The sequence below is a fragment of the Salarias fasciatus genome, chromosome 19 (assembly GCF_902148845.1).
Source record: "Salarias fasciatus chromosome 19, fSalaFa1.1, whole genome shotgun sequence".
In the NCBI taxonomy this organism is placed as follows: domain Eukaryota; kingdom Metazoa; phylum Chordata; class Actinopteri; order Blenniiformes; family Blenniidae; genus Salarias; species Salarias fasciatus.
The window spans coordinates 16,130,121-16,152,365 of record NC_043763.1 but is presented as its reverse complement, the minus strand read 5'-3'; the positions used below and the strand labels follow the sequence as shown (position 1 = coordinate 16,152,365).

The following is a 22,245-nucleotide window of genomic DNA, read 5'->3' as shown; positions in this document are numbered from 1 at the left end:
TTACCAGCTCCATCTTCTTGGCTTCCAAATTGCAGCTTCCTGAATGCACAAACACTGACTCAAAACATATCATCCCACTTGTTTTTTTTTTTCTTTTTTACCCAAAAAGATCCATCGTCATGTGTTTGTATTTCGTTATTTGGCCCAGTGGTGCGTGACTACGAACTGCCTGCTCGCTTTCTCTCAGCATCCATGCTTGATCAATAAATTGTGTTGACAAAAAAAATAGTCTCCACCAGTCTCCCTCAAGAATGCTGCGATTTCTGCCTAATTGGTCTGACTACAGCTGAAGTTTAGACATTGAAAATGCCACTAGTTAATTAAAAAGTGAGAAACACTTATATACAACATATACAGCAATTTCAAGTGTTTGGTAAGAGTTTTACATTTGCTCTTGCGATACAGATGTATTGCCACCGCCGATTTTATTAAATGCAATGTAGTTTTAACAGAGACAAACACAGCGCACAGCAGCAGAACTTTCCGGTGGAGTAGCCGTCACCCTCGCATGCTTTCAGCGTCCACCTCGATGTGACAGAGCGAGACTGAGAGAGCGGCGGCGGGAGTGTAATGTCATCTCAGAAAATGAGAGAGGTAAAGGCTGCGACCTGCGCATAGCTCTCCGTGCCTGACACAATGACTGTTAACAATGGGATTACATCAGTGTCTGGCAGGCAGCCCGGCCTCGCCTAACCCAATATAACACACGCAGTTTGCTCAAAGTTAGATTTTACAAGAGGAAGACGTCAGAGCTTGAACCCAGAGAGAAATACCGCTGAAGAGATTGTGGTGCCCAAACACTTAAATGAAAGTGATTTTCATAAAGGTATATTTTGTTCATGCTTTATGTCTTTATTTTCCAAAGAGGAGCTTGGAGAGTTTTTTTTCTTTTTTCTTTTACCTGTGATACATTTTAGATCAGGGCTTATAAGCCTGTTTGAAGCTAGAGAAATACTTCACGGAGTATCAGTGGCTTCTTACAAACTCTCTGAATAACTAAACTGGTAAAGTTTACTCTTGATGACAATACATATTTCAAGTCAAGATACTCAGACATTATTTACCAGTAATTTACCTTAGAAGATCTGATTATATTCAAATGGTTATACGAGGCACTCACTTTAGCATGTCCACACTCACAAGGCTCCTGTTGGCAACTGTTTTACTGAGAACCTGTGCAAAATGTCTCCACATTTCTTGGCTGATCAGCTAAGAAGAACATGAACAAAGAACAAGAACAAAAAAAAAAGAAGAAGAAGAACATGACTGTACGATAAAACAGAAGCGATTTAAAAACAAATGTTTCCATATAATGTAAATTATATGTTGCAATAATGTATCAGCATGAAGTCCTCCCAAAATGTTGCATGATTTTAAGCTTACATGTCTCACATTCCCAAAAGAAAACGTTCTATGACGATAGTTTTTGTTATTGCTTTGTCAGCTGTAGCGGAGCCAGAGTGGGGTCAACGGGGCGGTCGCCCCACGGCCCACAAGGTCATAGGGCCCCGTTTCATGTAATGTGTTCACATTTAATCGTACATAAATTTTTCTAATAAAATGTGCAGTGTGTGCCAGAAGGTATATGCATATGATTGTGGGCTCCAATTTGCCAATTTTTATATTATGACTGTCCATGAATGCATCAGAGCTGTAAGCCAGCGCTGATTGGCTGTGCGGCATGAACGAGTTCTTTCTTTGCACTTGATCTGAACTCTTTGGAGGGAAGTTAAACAGCAGAAACGGAGAAGAAAAAACACCAATCTGGCGCATTCAAGAGAAAAGCAAAAGAGAGAAAAGAGAAGTTGGTTGCTTCCTGTCATCAACTAACGTCTTACTTTTCATCAACATCGCACCATGGCCGCGAGAGCCCAAACAACGCCTGTTGCGGTGTCTGAAGACGAGGCTATATTGGTATATAAATATCAGTATACCTTGCAAAGATGACAGGATCTGCAGAGCATGTTTCTTTTGTTTTGTTTTCCTGTGAATGGTGGAATGAAGCAGATTAAGATGAGCGGCGGATCAGTGGGGTATCATGACTCTGATGACTTTAGACCAAGTTTGTACCTAAGTTTGAATATTCAGCATCTACATTATTTTTCTTGGCCTATTTAGGCACCTCCTATATTTTTATGTTTGTCTTGGCTGAATTCTGTTCTTCTGAATTTCTTTGTCAGTCAGTTTTGGCCGTGGTGATGCTCTCGTCATCTCACAAGGAGAGCTCGATTTCTAAAGACTTTGAGAGCTGTTTTCAAGAGTCCCATTTTTGTATGATCTTGCTCTCATGAACAATTTGATCAAAGAGTTTGCTTCATAAAAAATCCTTCAATTTAATTATATTTCCTGGCTTTGTTTTCAGATGTATGTTATTTTTTGCTGTAGTTCATACAATTAACATTATAATTACCCTGCATATGTAGACTGTGTTGTTATAGTTGTTAATTAGTACCAAAATAACTTCACTAAAGCAACAAAACAAAGTCATACATTGTTTTTTCATAGTATAAATACTACATTGTTGGACTGCAGAGACTGTACATAATGTAGAAAGCAAAAATAATAAACTCATTGGCTTATGCACATGACAGGAACCATCTACCGTATTGCCTGTTGTTGAAATTGTGCAGTTTGAATAACCTCAGACATAAAGGAGGGTTTGAAAACCCATAAATGTCTTTTTTGAAGGGATAATATCTGAACATTCGATCACAAGAGCGCATGTGCTTCATGGGAAATGCTATCCTGGAAAAGAACTGCATTTCTGTTGTGTATTATTTGAATGCCTCGAGAGGAATACATCCAGCGCAGACTGTACATGCGAGGCTCGATGTTGTGCGAGCAGCGGCAGGTTTAGCAAAGGACAGGTTGTGGTGTGAGAGAGCGGGTCGCTCAAACAGATGGCGGCCCTTCCCTTCTCCGTGTTATGCAATAGACATATAGGTTGTGTGGGATTGTATTATGCAATATTAGGACAAAGATTAAAGTATAATCTGTCAGAGAACGTGTGTGTGTATGTGTGTCATACAGCGGTTTATGAAAGACATGATGCATTTTATGGCGGTTCCCAGGCAAGAGAAAAACACATCGGATCAACTGCTCATTCCTAAAGCTTTCATTTACAGGACAATATGTACTAAAACACCTTGCATGTTGCCGCATCTCGATTTTCTTGTGCAGCTGAGTGCAGAACCTCCAGATGCGGTTTAAAAGGCTCTCCGTAGGAAGTTGACCGTTGCACTTTGAAGTGTTTTTTCCACCACATGTAATGTGTGATGTTCAAAGGACACATACATGCTGTTTAAACACCGATCATGTTCTGGCTTTTACATAACGCATCTGTGGCTTCAGCAGTTTTGTGCTTTTAGCCAGACACACTGCGCATGAATTAAACATGCACATGAGGGAAATTACAAACCCTGCATTTGCTCTGTGCTCATGAGTGTATGTGCTTGACAGTTTATTGATGGCCCCAGCGTTGAATTGTGTTTTTTTTTTTTTTTTTTTTGCCTATATGTTATGTATAAATAGACTCGCTGTGCGCCGCTCAAAGCGCGGGGCAGGGTACTGACGCTGCCGGTTCAGTGGGTTCAGCTCCACTGGGGCCTGCCACACTGAAATTATGTACAGTACCCAGTGAACCTTAAGAGGCTTTGGACTAAAAAGAAGAAGAAAAAAAAAAACCAAAAACTGGCGATTGTGTTTTACAGTGAGTGGAACTGTTTCATATCAACATGTACATGAAAGAAACAGAAATCTTGAGTGGTCACTCGGATGTTATGAGTCATTTTTCTACATTTTTTTTTTTCCTCTGTTCAATCTTTTTACAGAGTCACTGACTCAGAATTAACTTATAGCCATATTGTTTGTTCCTCCCATCCTCCTCTTTTTACCCCTGGCCTGAAGAGAACACGGCACGGCTAACCAGATGAGTTACATATGGACGCTAATTAGTTCGGAGGCTGCCTGCTCAGGCTGAACGGGCCACTGATTTCACACCATACCAGAACGGTTCCCACCTTTTTTCTCCCCGAGGCCTCGCCAGACTGAGGCTACGGACCCAAAACATGGCAGTCAAGCGAAATGCTGGAAGCATGAAATGAAGCTGGAATGCTTTTTAAGCATTTCACAAATATTTCAGTGTATTTTTTTTTTTTAAACACAGCACAACAACTCACAGGTCTGTAAATGAAGGAATCATTGTGAGATGAAAGTAATGAGTCAATGCGAGGGAAATAGTGCGCCCATTTGTTGGATCACATCAACAATCAAAAACACATTATGGTGACAAATCACAACAAGTGGGCTCTCAATGGTTTGTTTGTACACATTTCCAGCGGTGGAACACTAAACACTGCTTTTGGTTAATTAAAAGTAGCCGTACCACACATAAAAGTCATACAGTGAAAGGTTTCTGAACTTACTACGACTGCTGCCTTTTACTCAGAACACGATGAGGGCACGATTACTGCGCTTCATCTTCAAAGATCTGATATTTGTTGAAAAATAATCAAATAAATGATGATAATATGACAATTAGGTTTAAGATCTCAGATAATTGGACTAAAAGGGATGGGTGGAACGGGTGAGGAAAATGACAAATATATCACTTTAGGGTTTTTTTTAAACTTAAAATGTGACCGAATGAAAGAGAAAAATATAAGTTAGAAGGATAAAATTCCAATCACATTTAATGAAATGACTGATAAAGTTATGTTCAAAACGGCAAAATATTCCCTTTTTCTTGGTTGAAAGTTTTATATGAAACATTTCTGAGACTGATCATCAATGTCACAAATTTATTTATTTATTTACCCCTTCCCAGAATATGCTTTTTCTTGCTTTTTTCAAAGTACATCACTGCCAAGTCATTATCTGATGTTCACTTTGCAGTACGAGCTTCGCAATGTCACCTCTGGAAAAAAAAACAACAAAAAAAAAACACGTTCTGTTTCTTGCTTTGCCAATTTACGCTTTTGCAACAAAGTTCCCTGGGTGTCTTGTTCATGCTTTCAACCCTGCTGGGCTGGAAAGTGACAAACATCAAGATGTGTTTGCATCTTTCCACTGTGTTGTAGCTAATTTGATGAGAGAGACTTTACCACAGTACTGATGGTCTGTTATTCAAGAAAAACCCTGGAGACGTTTTCATAATTTGCAATCTAATATTCCATCATCTGTTGCTAGTAGAGTGGAACATTCTGTAGATGAAATAATACACTAAATGGCTTAATGAACAGAGGATGGAAAACATCTGTAGCTGGTGAGAGAAAACTGTGAAAACAGAAAAAGAAAAAGCAACTTGTCAGGAACATTGTGACTGTGTGAAAGTGTCACCAGTCTCAAGCAAACGGATGAAAACCAGTCTGAGTTGGGGAAAGAATGTGTTTTTTCCCGTGTGACCTATGCCATTTTGCTATGAATGAACTGTATTCACTCTCGTTTTGGAGCTGCTGGCTCTCCGGAAGATTCTGTCCGATTCTTTAAATGACCACACAATGAAAGCTTTCAATGAACACTTGCGCTGAACCACACTGTCTTTGCTACAAACGACCTTTAGCTTAATTCTTAATTGGCATTTTAGCAACTGAAAAGGATGTTTTTGTCAAAGACTCTTTGTAACAAATATCAGTAAACACATTGGCAATGATTTTCTTGAAAGGAATTCCCTATAAATGCTGCATATTTCACCCCTTATTCATGCTTATGCAAGTGGATTCATCATCCTGAACAGATGAGAACATGCAGACATAAACACCGTCAGTCTGACTGATGAATATTCTATGTGGTATATTTTAATAAAAGTACATATGCAAATTCTAAGCATGTCTTAATCACCAAAATGTTTGTCAAATCTTCAGTTTTCTTGCAGATTTACTGTGAAAAAGTATTTTCCTCCAATAAGTTCTTATAATCAAGCAGAACTGAGTTTTCTGCTGTGGCTTCATGATGTTTAAATTTCCTAAATCTCTTCATGTCTTCAGTCGGATTGATCCGGTCGCAGGCAGAAAGTGGCTAAAAAGTGCTTGATCATCACTGTGAGCAACTTTGGGTTTATTGACCATCCCAAGGACACTTCGAACATAGACAGGCAGAGACAGTGATTGAACTGATTCCGATCGTGGAGCTGAAGGAGATTTTTGGAGACACCGCCGTCTTAGCCTCGGAAAGTAGGTTTTTTTTTAGTGAATAAGGATTATCAGTGGCTGTCCATAGCTTTCTATGACTCTGTATGTATTTAGAATTCACAGTGCCATCGTCTAATTTAATCGTTTCCTTCCTATCTGCGTCAGTCCCTTTCTGTTTTTACCACAGGAAGACACAAGAATCCAAACCATACCTGCAGGATTCAAGCAGCTGCTTTCCAACAAAACACCATCACTATTGAATAGAGCGCACTGTTTTGTGAGAAGTTGTGGATACTGTGGGAAATGCGGGGTTTACTGACTCCCATCTTGTAGTGCTTGTATAAATATGTGATGCAATTTCTGCTTCAAACCCAAATTCTATAGCTTGAGGCGATGCAGCTTATCTCACTTCTGCTGAATGCAGCCATGCTAACTCTCTTGCTCTTCAAAACTTATTTTTGCTCTCTGGTCAAAGATGCAAACTTCCCTGGAATACTGACAACCACTTCTGTCCCAGATCCACACACACACACAGCAAAACACACTGCAGTGCTCTGGCCTGTTTCTCAAAATAATGGATCGTGTGTGTGTGTCTGTGTGCCCTTTGAAGTTTTGCTGACATTTTATGGAAAAGTATATAATTATGCACAAACACACCCATGTGCGTGTATGTGTGAGCGCATGCACGCGTGTGTGCACGCCATCCAGACTGGCCAGTTTCACAGGGCTGCAGATCAAAGGCGTTAGTGTCTCGGTGGTGAACTGTCTTCAGCTCTTTCTTCTTCAGCTGATTTTTCTTTTCTTTTTTTTTTCCACCTTTTTTCCTCAAGGTTGGCAGAAATTACTTCAGTTGAAGTCAGTCCTGGAGTTGAACCTTAAAGTTCTACTGCATTTTAAATGGGATGTTTTTGACTGATGGATTAGTGTTGTGTTGTGCTGTGATGTTATTGCAGATACGATCATTCATTACGTTTGTCTTCATTTTACTGTTGACTTTTATCCAAATGCTTTTAGTAAAATGTAGCACAGGAGGATATGTTGCAGCTGTAAATGCTTCACACTGTCAATACGTGCTGCTTTGTAACATTTAGCCTTAGTTCTTACTCACACAGCCTGAGCTGTTGGTGCGTGTCCAATTATTTAATCAATTTCCACAATTAAATGTCAGCATAGCAACTTTTGTTAAAACAATGAACCCAAGAGAAAAAAAAAACAAAACAAAAACAATGCATGCAAGAAGGACAACTTGCAAATTGTACAGGCAGTATCCCTAATGCCTTGAATCATAGCATCACACAGAAAAATATAATGCTACAGACATACGTATTACATCTTTGTTAAGTGATAATCTAAGTTTGCTGTTGGAATTTAAGTAGGGCATGTTTGAAATAATAAAAAAAAAAAGAAGAAGAAGAAAGTTATTGGTCTGCAAGTTGTTTCAATCTGAAAATTCTCTTTTTTTTAATCATTATGTGTTGAGTGATAAACAACCAAACCAAAATCAGTCAAAGAATGCTGTTTAATGTTGCCCACGTATTTTGAAAAGGTCGCATAATGTTCAAGTTATTTTTTTTTTTCATTCATATTCTAAGTAGATTTTTTGGATCCATGGTTCAACAACTCTGCTCTTATCTCATTGCAAGCTGCATATGAAGGCCTTTTCTCACCGTCATCTAGTTTAGTCTCTGCCTTCCTCTTCTGACATGACCTTCTTCCAAAATGTAACACATAAACCACTGAATGTTTGCAGTTTGATGCAAACCGCATCGCCACAGTGATTGCTGCAGTCGCCTGGTCATTTCAGGGAATCCATCATGACGTGTCAAGTAGTTACACGTACAAACCTACGTGGAATTTTCCACTGCAGGTTCCTTCAAGGAAGCTTGAGCAGCGTTTACCAGTTGGTGAAGCGACACCACGTGTGTGTTTGATTTAGGTCACTTGGCATGCTGACCAGTGGTGCGTTAAATCCACCCTTAATTAAGGTAGCTGCAGCGTTAGTCACTTATGTCAGGTACCACACTGTCATCCAGAACTACCAGGAACTCTGCTGTTTCTCCAAACCAACAAGCCCGAGTTCATACCATTTCTCCACCTGCGCTGTCCTGAACCGAGCCGGAAGCTGCTAGTTCTGATCTGTGCACGTGTTCGGAGTGTTGGTGCTGAGGCCATGTCACTTCTGTGAATGTGGAAATTTGCCCCACAGCAGCTGCTTCTTGTTAATTTGGCTCACATCTTTCTAAATCATTCTCACTTGTTTTTTTTTTTTTTTTTTTCCGACTGCTGTTTTAACAGATGTGACAGACTCCAACAAAATACCCCCAAAATAAATGTTCTCAGCATGCGCTTCATTAATTTCCCTGGACAGTGTCATTAAGGGTGAATTTGGGTCAATATTTATTTGCAATACAGTAAATATAATAGGTGACCTTTAAGGTGGTGAATAATATGGTTCAATAATATTAACTAAAATGAGCAAAATGCCTCTTTTGTATTTTGTATGTACTTATAACTATAACCCATTACTACACTAGTCAACAGGATGACAACAACCAGGAATGCAGAACATTTAAAAGTTCTCACATCTGCATAACAAATAGCTTGAATTTTCTATGTGTGAAATCCCAAATTGCTGAAAACCACCAGTACTGGCCCGAGTCTCTGCAATCAGAGTTTATACGTTTCAACTACAATAACTCCATTCCTCCCAATAGCCTATACCAAGAAATATTTCTCATTTGATTTTAATCATTTTAATAAATGATTCCCTCCCCATTTATCTTGTTTTGCAAAAGATAAATCCTCACTGTATGCAAAATATCTGAACAATTCTACAATAATCTTTATGCATCACACCCTCCAAGAGCTTCACGTCTCTCTCTCACTCTCTCTCTCTCTCTCTCTCCCTCCTCTTTTTGAGGAGAAACCATCTGTTTATTGGGCCTGTGTGCAAATGTATTAAGCCTGACATATCGCTGCAATGCAGCTCAATGGACTTAACAGTCTGGAACAAATAACAGTATTATTCAGAGTGGATTACACTTACACATGCCTGGACCACCTGTTTCGCAAAATCAAAATGGCATAAATCCCAAATGAAATAAATAAATTCAGACGAATTAAATAAATAAAACTTTATTTCACTGCAGGGGATTAGGCCCGTGTTGACTTAGCGAGTGAACTGAAAACACTAAACAGCTGTCTGCCTCGCCGGCAGGTTGCCTGTCTCGCTTTCCAACCTCAGAGTAGCGGGTGCTTCTTCAGCACCGCGCCGGTTGTCGGTGAATTCCCCGGCTACCAGGTAGAGGAACTGGAATCGCGAGTGTGCTAAATCTGCCGGCTGTGACTGCCGCCCTGTTCTGATTCACTTGTGCCCCGAATGAGTCTGCAGCGTTGTGATGAGCAGTGATAAATGACTGTGGGGATGCAGCGTGCAGTGGTCACGTTGCTTTTCTGGAAGTTAGAATGAAGTTAATGTACTTTTAGTGAGGAACACCTTGTGAAAAATAGCTAGAAAATGCTGTTTTTGTGATGTGAATTTGCCCCAAAGGCCTTGTTTCATTGAAAAACATAATGTGCTTGTCACTGTCAGTATAATTAATCCTGGTATCTAATAAGGGAATCTTGATGGAGCAGCATGATGCCGACAAAACAGACAAAGTTCAGATTTTGTGATAAGTATTACTGCACGATTTGCAATTGTTGTTTCTGGATTTGCTGGTTTGGGTTTTTAAGTATTTCCTTTTAAAAACCACGTGTAAAATCTGTGTGAACAAACTTCATCTTTCAAAATAAGAGCTTTTCTGAAATGAAAAAGCTAAAACAATCTGTTTTGACTCGAAATGTTGCCATCTTAGTGCAAAACAGACAGGCTACCTGTCAATGTACATCTATTATGTAGTCCGATGACATGAGACAAACTTTCAGTGACAACTGGGGTCAAAAGCAAGCGTCTGTGAAACCCTTCATTCAGACCACTTATGGTTCAACTGGCATTATGTTAGTTGTCAATGCTTATCATGTGCGTGGCATTTCTAGTAATTATTATGTGCTGATAGCTATTTCCAACAGAATAATCTGACATTGAACTGACTGAGTGTAATGGCCCACCCTCTCCCAGTCATTAGATCCGTATCCAGTAAAGAAAAAGCCGTGGGGATGTTGTAGGATCGGAGATTGGCAGCATGAACGAGCAACTGACAAACAAAACGCCAGACAGGGTTTGATGGGATCAAGTAAGCCGACAGCAGAATCCGGAAGGGATGTTCCAGCATCTTGTTGCAATCTCAGCACCATGAACTGATGTTGATTAAAAGCAAAGGGACACGTGAGGTTAATGGTGATTTCTGTGGTTTACAGACATGTTGTTCAAGCAGGAATCCGATCATAAAGGTGAAGGAAAACTTATTAAAACTAACACGAAACCCTTCAGTGTGTTTTTATGGTTCCTATATGCATGCATTATGGAGAGGCCATATTGAGTGAGGTCAATTTTATCTGGTTTTACAGTAATTAGTAAATCGACCTCAATATTTCTGGAAAGAAATATCGATTATCAAAATATTGTATCTCTGCTTTTGTTGAAGTAAACATAAGAGTGAAGCTGTAGCGATCCGGATCAGCAGCTCCAAGTCTAAGACCTCGGTTCTCTCATGGAAAAAGATGAAGTACCCTCTCCAGTGAAAAACCTTTTTCAGGTGGAGGAGTTCAAGTAGCTTATTCATGAGAGGAGGACGTGAGATCAGTCACTGATTTGGACAGAGAGCCTGACTTTGGGTCACGACCAAAAGAGATTATGGATGCAAGCGGCTGATATGAGTTTTCTCTGCAGGATAGTGTGAGAAACTTCCAAGGCATGAGTGTGTTCTTATTCTGCTTGATGTTTTCTGATGTGTATCTTAGGGTTTCATTAAATGATACTTTTCTTTTGTCTCGTGGAGATCCGCAGCAATGCGCGGGCAAATAAATGGTCCAGATTTGCAAGTCTGGTTTGAAACAGCTTCAAACAAGTTTGCTAATGAGGGCAGGGCAGTCTGGGGATTCAAACAGTCTTTGAATTCAGCTGACTAGCAGCTTTCCATTCCGAAACTGTGAGTATGTGTCTGAGCATGACTTTGGAAAAAAGCTCAACATTTGAGTTATTTGTGTTGATTAACAATCTATATTTCATCCTCCAACAATGACTGTTGGCCACTGAGAACTGTGTGTAGTTTCTGTTGAACGCTGTGTTCATCACATCATCACATTTGGTCAATAAAAATACAGTAACTCTCACACACATTAGCCCCAAGATCAAAAGCTGCATGTGATGGTTTCCAGAAGCATCCTTTTTTTCCCCACAGCAATTTGTCAGCAGCCAATCAATAAATTAAAAGCAGTTAAACATTTGAGCTCCAGGAGGAATCACGGATCTGATGCATTTCCTTAATGTTTTTGAAATAGTCCACATGTAACATGTTACTGGCATCAAGAGGAGAGTTGATGTGTCTGATAAAGATCTTCTGGTTACTTAGCAACAGCTGTGGGACATGGAAATAGAGCGCTTCCACCAAATATGAAAGGCTGAACCTTTTTGTGACCTACATAACCACAGACGGCAAACCTGTCTGTGCGTAAGAAGGCTTCTTCTGCCGAATGTCTGCGCAAAGTCTGGAGTCCACCCCAGCACAATGTGTCAAGGTATTTGTGAACTTTGTCATGCAAGTTCTTTAAGTTAGTGTTAGTTTTTAGTTGCTCATTAAAGTTATAGAGCTACTTCATAGTACAGATTATGTATCACTGCATTAGTATTGTAGTAATGTCACATATTCATTTAAAGCCCCAAGTATGTTCTTTTCTTAAACATACCCAGATGGTGTTAGGTGCATGAACATTGCCTTTTTTTTCCCAATATAAAAGTTTTTAGAAAAGTGAGCTGTGATTCTATGTAAAGGATGTAAATTACCTTAGTGTCTTGTTCTTTAGATAATTAAAACAAGTGATTGACATAATTCTAATGGTTTTGCTGAAGATGTGAGAGCCAAGTGAAGCATGATTGAAAAACAACAAACCTTGATGATGTCGATGACTCAACAAAAACATTTTCTTTGTGGTGGTTCTGGTAGTTTCTAATATTTAATGAGCCAGGCAATAATATATATGATTATACTTTAAGGCAGGAAAGTGATTTTTGTCACACAACTGACATGCAAATATTCAGTTCGAGACAAAATGCAATTTGGAAGCACGGTTAAGTTTAGCACATATTTGATATTCCTAAATGGTCAGATTACCTGGTGTGCTGTTTTGGGGGAATTTGAGCTGAATTTTCTTTTCAAAAACATAATTGTGAGTGGATACAAGAGTGAAGTTTTTAGGAACCAGTCCAGCTGGTTAGAACCAGGAGCTTTCCCAACTGCACGATGAAGAATACTGTGGTAAATTTAGGTAGCTTTTGAGGCGTCACCACTGATCTGGGGAATCTGAATAATTTGAGTGATGTATCTACTATGAAATTTTTCATGAAGACAGAATGAGACAAAGGAAAGTCCTGCATGAACCATGAAAACTAATCTTTGCACTCCATCTCCTTATCAAATGGCCGTTTGACTCCTCTTCAGAGTGAAGGCATTCAACTCAAGCAAAGTGGAAACACCAAAAGGTTTAAGAGCGTTTTGACTTCCAAACTCCACACTAAAAATTGAAAATTGAAGGTTTTCGAGCAAAAGATGCCGACGCACATTGTAGCATCCGGCGGTTTCTCAAAGGACGCTGTGAAAGGCGCTAAAGCCAGCTCTGCAGCCTTCTGCAAGCGCGTCTTTTTTCACTGCCTCTGTTAGTGTGAAAAGAGCTTAAGTGGAGATAAGTCGCTAGCAATGGGATTTTAGAAGAAAACTCTGCTTGCACTCGGAGAGACTTCACAAAGTGTGTGTGTGTGTGTGTATGTGTTTCGGTGCTGAATGTACATCACGGTAGAAGTTTGGTGCCCACTTCCTCTGTCCTGGTTGTCTCCGCTGGTAATTTGAATTAGAAGTACAATATTAATAGTCTATGTTCAAAATGTAAACACAATGGGAATTCCGTAAACAGCTTAAAGGTCTCAAACTCCAATCAGAAGCATTCACTTGGCTGCTGTGAAATTCTGTGAGACAGACCCAAAGACGAGGCGTCAGGGTTTCAGCGTGTCCTGTTTGTCGTGCAAACAGGTCCTTAATGAGGCACTAACAGCTGGCAAAGTGCACTTTGAATTCAGAAATCATAGCCATCTTGCAAAAAGTATTGACAGAATGGAGGGATGAAATCCACCAGCTCTGTATTTTTTTGTTATATGTATATATTTACATTTATAAAGCAAGTGCTAAGCCTGACGCTTACAACGCAAAGGAAAGTTTGATCTTGCTTCCCTTGTGATGACACTCTGAGTCTTCACCATGACAGCATTGCCGAGGGGGTGGATAGAGGGAGATCTGCTGAAGGATGATGGGTAGTGAGAGGGAGGCTGGTTGGCGGGCGAGCGAGCAGAGGAACGGATGGGTGCACGGATAAGTGGAGACGGAGAGAGAGAGGGAGAGATCCAGGCAGTGAGGGGGAGTGTGTGGCAGTCGCAGCGATGGAAGGGTGAGAGTTTAAGGAATGACAGAAGCAACGAGGAAAGACGGACCAGCTGGAGAGACCCACAATGCACCACGACACAAACCCACACACACACAAACACATGATACATGTCATTTTACACTGAGTTATATGAATCTGCATTTAGGATAAAGATCACTTTTTATGGTGAGTCCTGCAAATATAGAGTTCTGATCTAATTTTCATATTTTTTAACCAATGACCTGTTTATTTATTTATTTATTTATTTATTTATTTATTTATTTATTTATTTATTTATTTATTTATTTATTTATTTATTTATTCATTTATTCATTTATTTATTTAATTTTATTATTTATTTTTCAAATTGCTCCTTGTATTAATAAATGATTAGATCCTTTGTCAACTCATGTTCTTCACAACATCAGTTACAAACTTGGAAATCTGCAGAATCTTGCAAGTTCAGAACTTGTAATGCCAAAAAAAAAAAAAAAAAAAAGGTGTTGAAATGAATAAGTTGCAGCAGTGTGGCGTGCCATGACTCTCACAGGCATTTATGAGGCTTTGCTCATCCTCTTCTGCTCCGCTGTGGAATTGTAATAGCCTCACTGTCAGATTGTAAAACAAATCAAATGCGGCTGTTTGTGGGTTAAAAATTGCTGGTATTTGTTTTTAAAACCAGCACTTATACTGTCTGACGACATGGAAATGTGAAGTAAACCAGTCACCGGCAGCATTTGCACTGATTCTTTTGCGTTTGATGTCTCTGCTCGTGTTGCTTTACTGTGCTTCATTTTCTCCGAATGCAGTTTTCACAGCTGGCGTGCGGCGCTAACTCGGTAGTGAAACACGTTCCTCTCACGCCTGCTTGCTCGCTTGCTGAAATGCGCTCTTCAGTCCGGATTGTGTAACCGCCAATGAGTGACCGCACCTCGGTTATATGAAGTGCTCTCCGCAGAACACTGCAGGGCTCAGAATGTGACTGGATGAATTAATGTGTGGAAATTTGTGGGAGCGTCCATACCGTTCTCTTTCACTGCTGAGTGGCTTCGACTCAAAAGATGATGCTGTGTTAGTGATACTTGATTATCGTTTCCAGTTTGCTGCATGCTCTTCTGCGAAAATAACACCGTGTTTGTATGATGATAGAAGCAAGGACAGCACAGAAATTGCAAACGATTAGCATATTTTTTTATTTTTTTTTCGGTAAAATGATACTCTACAGGCCAAGAGTGATGAAACTGCAGATGCCATTAGACAAACAAAGGGGCTTCTGCCAAATTATGGAAATTCTGCAGCAGATGCTTCAAAGGATGTTAGAATTGGATAGAATACCTTTAGCATGTCCAGGAAAAAACAGCCTGGCTTCTATTATAGCCATTCCGCACGACCTGTGAAGGGTGTCCTTCAGCGGCATCAAAGAATACATTACTGTGCAGAACAACGTCAAGATTAGTCATCATCACTAATCTGGAGCTTTGTATTTTTTCTGTTGCGCCTTCCTGTGACTAAAATAACGACAGCATCTGCAGGGAAGAAAGGGAAGTCATGTAGAGCAAAGCTCAGACTAAGAGTACGGTTTGGTAGGTTTATCAAACTGCAACCTTTTCCAGAAGCCCACATCAACTATTTGTGTTAAAACAATGATCATTTGAGAAAGTGAGTGTTCCCAGCTGAACGGTTTTGACCAGTTATGTATCTATCACAAGTCTTATTTTGTGGTTTTTGGCTGCTTAGGTGCTGTGGAAAAGTGAGTAAAGGATTCCTTAAGATCACTGCTGAAAGTCATTTCTATGGGTGGCTACTACTTCTCAAATTTATTTTGGAGAAAAACATTAAAATATTTAGCTTAGTACTATTGTCCAAATCCTCAAATGAACATTTGATGCATTTTCGGTGTTGATGTTTAGGACGCAGCAGATGTCCTGATGGTTGTTTTATTTGTCAGATGGTGTATTTTCCTAACAAATAATATATTTTATGCATCTTCCTTGAAGCAACAAGCCCAAATGTGTCTCTTGCTTTTTTTTTTTTTTTTTTTTTTTAAATCAACAGTCTCAAAACCCCAAATAAAAACATCACCAACAGAAATGAGTGCAGCTGCTCCCAAGCTTCTTTCTAATATTACCATTTCAAACGGTTGTCACGTTTCTTTTACAGGTAAAGGCTTTCTGAGGCAGCTCCGCAGTATAGTCTGGAAGTCCAGCCATATAAAACTCACCTAATCCCGTGTTTGCGATGTTTTACATTTGTACAGAAATGGACTTGTATTTTTATTTACTTTTTTTTTCAGTTTAAGCTGGGAACTGAATAGAAGGCGAAGCCATTAATTCTCTCTGTGTGGTGTAGGAACAGAGCAGAAAGCTTAAGCTGGAAATCTGCAGTGCAGAGCTTTGCACAGAAACACAAATGCAAACACACACACTCACTCACACACACACACACACACACACACACACACACACACACACACACACTCACACACACAGACGCTGTTCTCCTCCTGCTTACTGACCTGTTTCAATAATTCAGAGGAGTGACTTACTGGCTGGCTGGCTGTGGTCTCTATCCATGGACTCGGTCAAGCGCATCTCTCTCTCTTGCAGACACACACACACACACACGCTCACATACAGTGACCTAAACAGTGATTTTTCTTTCATATTGTTGCACATTTACTGTCGTTTGGATTCAGATATTTGATCTCATGAAGATCTCTCTTCCATGATATATTCATGAACACATTTATCAAGGTTCGTCCTTTCTATTTTCGTTTGTGTGTGCATTCCAGTACCTGAGGTGCCTGGTTCAAGAATATACCTGGTAAAGCTTTAGCACGATGTTGTGAATGTGAATCAATCTGAAGGGGAGCCATGAATATTAAATTCTTTCCCAAGAAAGATATAAAAAAAAAAAAAAACAATTTGTTTGAGTAACATGATAGAGCTAATAATGAGCTTTTTGATACTGTTGATATTTTTATTGGAATATGTCTTATTAAGAGTGATCAAAGAACTCATATATCAGCAGGTGGAGATCATTGAGCACATTTTTTTCAGAGAGTCTTGCTGTTAATCATCAACAGTTTGAAATAAATAGATAAAGAACCTTGGGAATCAATTAAAAAACAAAGCAGACAAAGCTCTTCTACTAGAAAGGGAGATTGTACATAAAGCAAGCATTTTAAATTTAAAGCCAAATTCTGTCTCCACTTTATCTTCTGATTATTGTTGTTTTTGTTCTACATTAGCTGAGAGTTTAAGCAAAAGTCATTGGAAACGAATTCCACAGTATATAAAGTTGATTGCTATAAGTCATTGAAACTATTTCCTACTGAATTACGTAATTGGGATTCCTTCCGTACTCTTGTAGTTGTTGGCATCAATGGATCAGTCTTCAGTCGTGCCCAAACTAACTTGCTGACCGTTTGTTTCAGAATCAGCTGACCAATTGTGTCTTATTCTCAAATCCCCTACAGATATCATTTAGATGATATTTTCTAGAAGAGCCATTTTGATGGCGAGCTGAAGACTGTCTGTATAGTAAGAGACAGGACCTGGTCAGGAGGCATATGACGGGCCACATATTGTATGAAGAGTTTTAAAAAATGCAGGAAAGTCAGTCTCTCTGTAATTTTCTCAACAAATTTGACTCTCAAGCTGAATAATCAGTTGTCGTCCTTTCAAACGTGCAGCTTTCCACATTATTTTCTCCAAATATGTGGGCTGATATGTGAGCTGACTGCAGAAATCCTGCAGAAACAATGATTTTTTTGGCGTCTTCGCATTTTTCCTGCTGTGAACCCCGAGATGAAGACCAAACAAGCTGTTCTTCATCAGACTTCCCGCGGCCGTTCAGCCTAGTTATCTCTTTTCATACTTTGGAAACACATCGGGTATTAAATTATTGAAACTGTTTACTATGGCTAGACCTTTCGTTTGTTGACAAATTGGGATCCCTTCCCTCCCCGGGGACTGTTGACGCTTTCATCATCCTGTAGAACTCGTGTTGAACGGCGTTGCTGCTGGAATTTCACCACAGGTGCCCGGGCCTCATTAAGAGGAGACACCGCGTCCTCGCAGAGGCCAGATTAAATCAGAGTCAGTTTCACATCACTCCAGGAGCAGCAGATCGTTGCGTGCTTTCAAAAGTGCACAAGAAAGCTGAGTTTTTTTTTACTCATTGGTTTTGTGTGATGTGGCTGCCAGGTACAAATTTAAAAGAAAATTCATTCATAGAACCAATTCAACCACACACATATGTGAGGAAGGACTTTCAACCATCGCAACAAAGTGCCACCCCAATAATATTGTCAGTAAGCAAGTAATAGACTGAAAATAACAATTTGGATTTCATAAATGTTATTAGCATATATAGAGGTAGAAATGACTCTGATGATATCCATTTCCATTTCAGTCCCAGAAGTTCAAAAAGGGTTAAGAGTTACGTTCCATCGCCTGCTCCAAGTGGAAGTGTTGCAGTTCTTAAATGAGTGAAAAAAAAAAAAGAAAAATACAGTAAACACATTTATTTAAACTTATTACATTTCTTTACCTATATCTTACAATTTTCACAGCTGGAAATGTGTTAAAAATGTTTAGTTTTAATACATTCAGTGTAGTGGAGCTTTTTCGGCAGACTTTGGGTCTTCGTGGTTGCAGTTCGACAGTCAGCCTCACATTGGCAGTCAGTCTCCAGGTCTCTTTTGATGATTAACTTGAGCAAACATTTTTCAGAGCGCAGTCAGGTAAAACCGATTCGGTTAGAAACGTCGGATGACTTTTATTTGTCTGTGTCTGTAAATAGCTGCCGCGGCAGAGGTTGCCGCGGCGTCACATAATAGCCTTGGACCGGATTCTGCCGCGCAAGCAAATTAGCAGAACACTCTCCACTTTTGTAGTCGCAGCCTCTTTTCCTTTGGAGTCCATCTCAAGGCAGAATGGTATTTTGAAACTTCACATATATCATGTTTTAAATCAGTCATCTAGTCCCTTGAAAGATCGAGAAAGGTTGCTTGCGACGTTTGCGTCATATAATGTTCACATACTGGATGCACAGCCCTGCTTTCGTCTTCTCAGACACACGCTTTTGTTCCATTCTCAGTGCAAAGTGGTGTGTAGATGCACCGTAAAGCCGGTGTCCTTGGGAGGAGAAGAGGGTGTGGTAGTGCATATTAACAGCAGCCCATCACTTTTACAGCTGTGTATGAATCTGCTGACAAGGATGATAGATATTCAGATTTAAGTTAACTTTTTGAGGGTTTTTCAAACAGGATTTTTAAAAAAGAACTGAAAACTGATCATTCCCTCTAAAAACGTTTATGATGTCAATGGTGGCAGTTGACAGCACAGCTTTGAATGAATAGATTTTGAAGGGACAGATGTAAAATACCTGCGACGGAAGATAGAAGTGCAGTGAATTGGAGAAGGTAGATGGTCTGGATGTGATTTGGAAAAAAGAAAAAAAAAAAACTGTAGGAAAAAAGCCGTTACGGCACATTTCATTTAAGTTGGTGCGATAACTCTTCATGCGTGTGTGTTTGTGTGTGTGTTTGCATGTGCGATGCCAGACAAAACCAGACTATCAGAGTGAGAGCATCTCTCAGCTCTCCCTTGCATCTATCTTTATCTCCCTCCCTCCTTCTCCTTTTCCCCGGTGTGTATATATTTGAATGTTTTTCACCTTCCTGTCGTCTCTCCAGACCCTCCTCCCTCCTCTGCCTCGCTCACCTTTGGAGTTCATTTCCTTTTTAGCCCTGTCCCACTCCACCCTGCCTCCCACTTTACTCTTTGCCCTCTTTCTTTCCCTCCTTGCCCGGGTTTGATCCCTCCCTCCCTCCCTCCCTCCCTCCCTCCCTCCATCCTGCTGGCTCAGCTGGTATAGAGGCGGCCTTTGTTTCAGCTGCGTCCTCTGTCCTTTTGAAGGAGGAAAGTGAAAAGCAAGAGGCGAAGAGAAGGAGGGAAGGATAGGGGAAGGTTGGGCGACGAATCGAGGGAAGAGGTGAGCGATGGGTGAGGAAGGAGAGGAAACAAATCCAAGTGGGAATGTGGGAATGCGGAACGAGGGACATGTGCGGATCAATGGTCCGGGTTGTTCAAGTCATTGATATCCAGTAGCAACAGCGTGCGAGGGCAGATTTCCTGTGTGAGAGGATCAGTCAGTGGGACGTGCACGCTCAACTCTCCACTCTTCCGCTTACTTCGCTGGTGCACAGTTGCAGCTCTTCAGCTCTTATTTCAAGGCCACACAAGTAACTTGTCAGCTCGCACACACCCTGAAGAATCCTGCATATGCTCACTGTGCTGTAGGATGCATAGAATGGAAGCAACAATGCTGACTCTTGAAGCTCAAAAACAAGTGTAACATTGAAAAAAACACACTTATTTAGAAATCAGTTTTTGATTCCAGCATTAACTATGAATTGATTTTTCGGTAACACTTTACTTGAAGCCCCTCTTTATAACACATTATAAGTAGTTATAAACACTAATACATGATCACAATGCTTTATAACTCACTATACAGCAGTATACAGCATAGGATTAAGGTTAGGGTTAGGGTTAGGGTTAGGGTTAGGGTTTGGTCCTGGCATTGTGATCATCTATGAATGTTTATAACTACAGCTACACATGTTATAATGGCATTATAATGCTTTATGAATGTACTTATAATGTGTTATGCAGGGGGGCTTCAAGTAAAGTGTTACCGATTTTTCTTTCTTTCTTCCATAGTGAGTAAACAAAACCATCAGAAGATTTTGGACCTGCATCCTCACCCATGATGTTGTAGCTGTGGTAACATGTGATCATCGTGAAGAAGACAGTTACCCACTTTTACATCTCTGAAGGTAAGATAACTCCCTGGCTTTTGTTCTTCTTCTTGTTTTATCTACAGTTGTACGTGATGTGTTTCAGGCCTGCATCGTTGTTGTTGTCAAGCTTGATGAAAAAACCCCAGAAGCCTATCTGTTCTCATTCCTGACATATATGGGCCTTGGCAGACAGTAATCACCTTCCTTTCTTGGGTCTATACTGATTATTGGTCATACTCAGAAAAAAAAATAATCCCTTTCCGATCGACCTGTGTACCATATTTACTAAGATCTTCTTGGGCTTTAACAGAAACCAGGATGTGATGTTACAGTAGTGAAAAAGCAGCCTGCCTCTGGGTTAAAGCAACAGGCTTTGGATGTGTTATCTTGATGCCAGATTGGTTTTCTTTGACCTTGCAGTTGAAATGAAGATCGAAGTGATCTGTAGAGCATTGTTTGGGCATGTTTACCCTTGGATATGGAGTCAGCCATGGAGTAGCAATGTGTAGAGGAAGCCAGGTTATTTTGCTCTGCTCCACCATGAAATTTGGCCTGTGAACCAAAATACGATTATGATTGCTCCACCTTTTGATTGACAAGTCTTCAGATTTCATTCTATATTTTTTTCCTGCTTCTGATCACCCTCTGTGTCCCTGCTAATGTTTCAAGACTTCAATAGTGTAGCTTGTCATCTTCATGAAGGCTTTCTCTGTGAGAAATCCACCCTTAACCTCCTCACCCCTGGAGACTCAGCTGCTCATCCCCTCCTCGCTGTGCGCCCCGGCGCTCCCCTCTTTGTCTTTCCCTTCCATGGTGCTGCTTTCTCCAGCTTGCCTTCCACATGCCTCTGTTCAGCTGGCTGTTAGAACTACACTTCTAACCTCAATACGTCCCTCCGGGGCGTGACTGACTGCTGAACTCAGCTAGAAAGAGGCAGGGGGGAGGAAAGAGGGGAGAAAGTACTAGCAGGGAAAGAGAGGTAGACATTGGAAGGTTGAAAGTGGTCAAGTCAAAGATCCATCCAGACTGATGCTTGGATTACAGCTTTTCTCCACTGGTTCAGCTCATTTCTTGGAACAGAAATTACATTCTCAAAACAACAGGGACAAACGTCCAAGCTGCTTGGCGACTGCTCACAACTGAATGCATTTCATGCATTTCATCACATAGAAAATGTCTTAGTACAAGTCTCAGAAAATCATTGCAAATGATTAAATACAGTTAGTTCATTTACAGAACTGTACATTTAGTGCTGTTCCTCTATATTTACCTCAATTTCATTTTGATCTAAACTGATTGGTCGATTCTCAATCTAATGGTTGTTCTGGTTGTTCCAAAACATGTCAGCATCATTTCAATGTATCAGTCATGGACGCACTTCAATACATTACATGAATCACTTTGAGTGAGGGTCAGATGCACAACCAGAGCAGTGAACAGTGAAGAAGTGAGCAGTGAAACTCCAGCTTCATTTACAGCACTGGAGGCTACTTTTTTCCTTTGTATGTTGTACTTTGATAGACTGAAGTTACTTTGTGAGTGAATAAAAATAATTACAATGTTCTTGGCAGGATGAGAGCAATGTGTGAAGTTCCTTTAATAACCCCCCCAAAAAACAGCACAGTAACCATGATCAGTGAAGGACTGGGCTCAGGCAGAAAGGTAGATGCGGGATATTTCAATCTTCCTCTGCCTTAATGACAAAACATCTAAACATTTCGACTTGCTGTGCTC

The 22,245-nt window shown here is 40.2% G+C and overlaps 1 protein-coding gene across 2 annotated transcripts in view; it reads left to right on the top strand.

Annotated features, from left to right (window-relative positions):
* LOC115406353 (leucine-rich repeat and fibronectin type-III domain-containing protein 5-like) overlaps positions 1–22,245 on the top strand; it is a 111,333-nt gene that overhangs the window by 37,050 nt on the left and 52,038 nt on the right. For both annotated transcript variants that reach the window (XM_030116331.1, XM_030116330.1), the window contains one exon: positions 20,432–20,547. The gene's annotated coding sequence lies outside the window, so the exon portion shown is untranslated. The remainder of the gene's footprint in view (positions 1–20,431; positions 20,548–22,245) is intronic.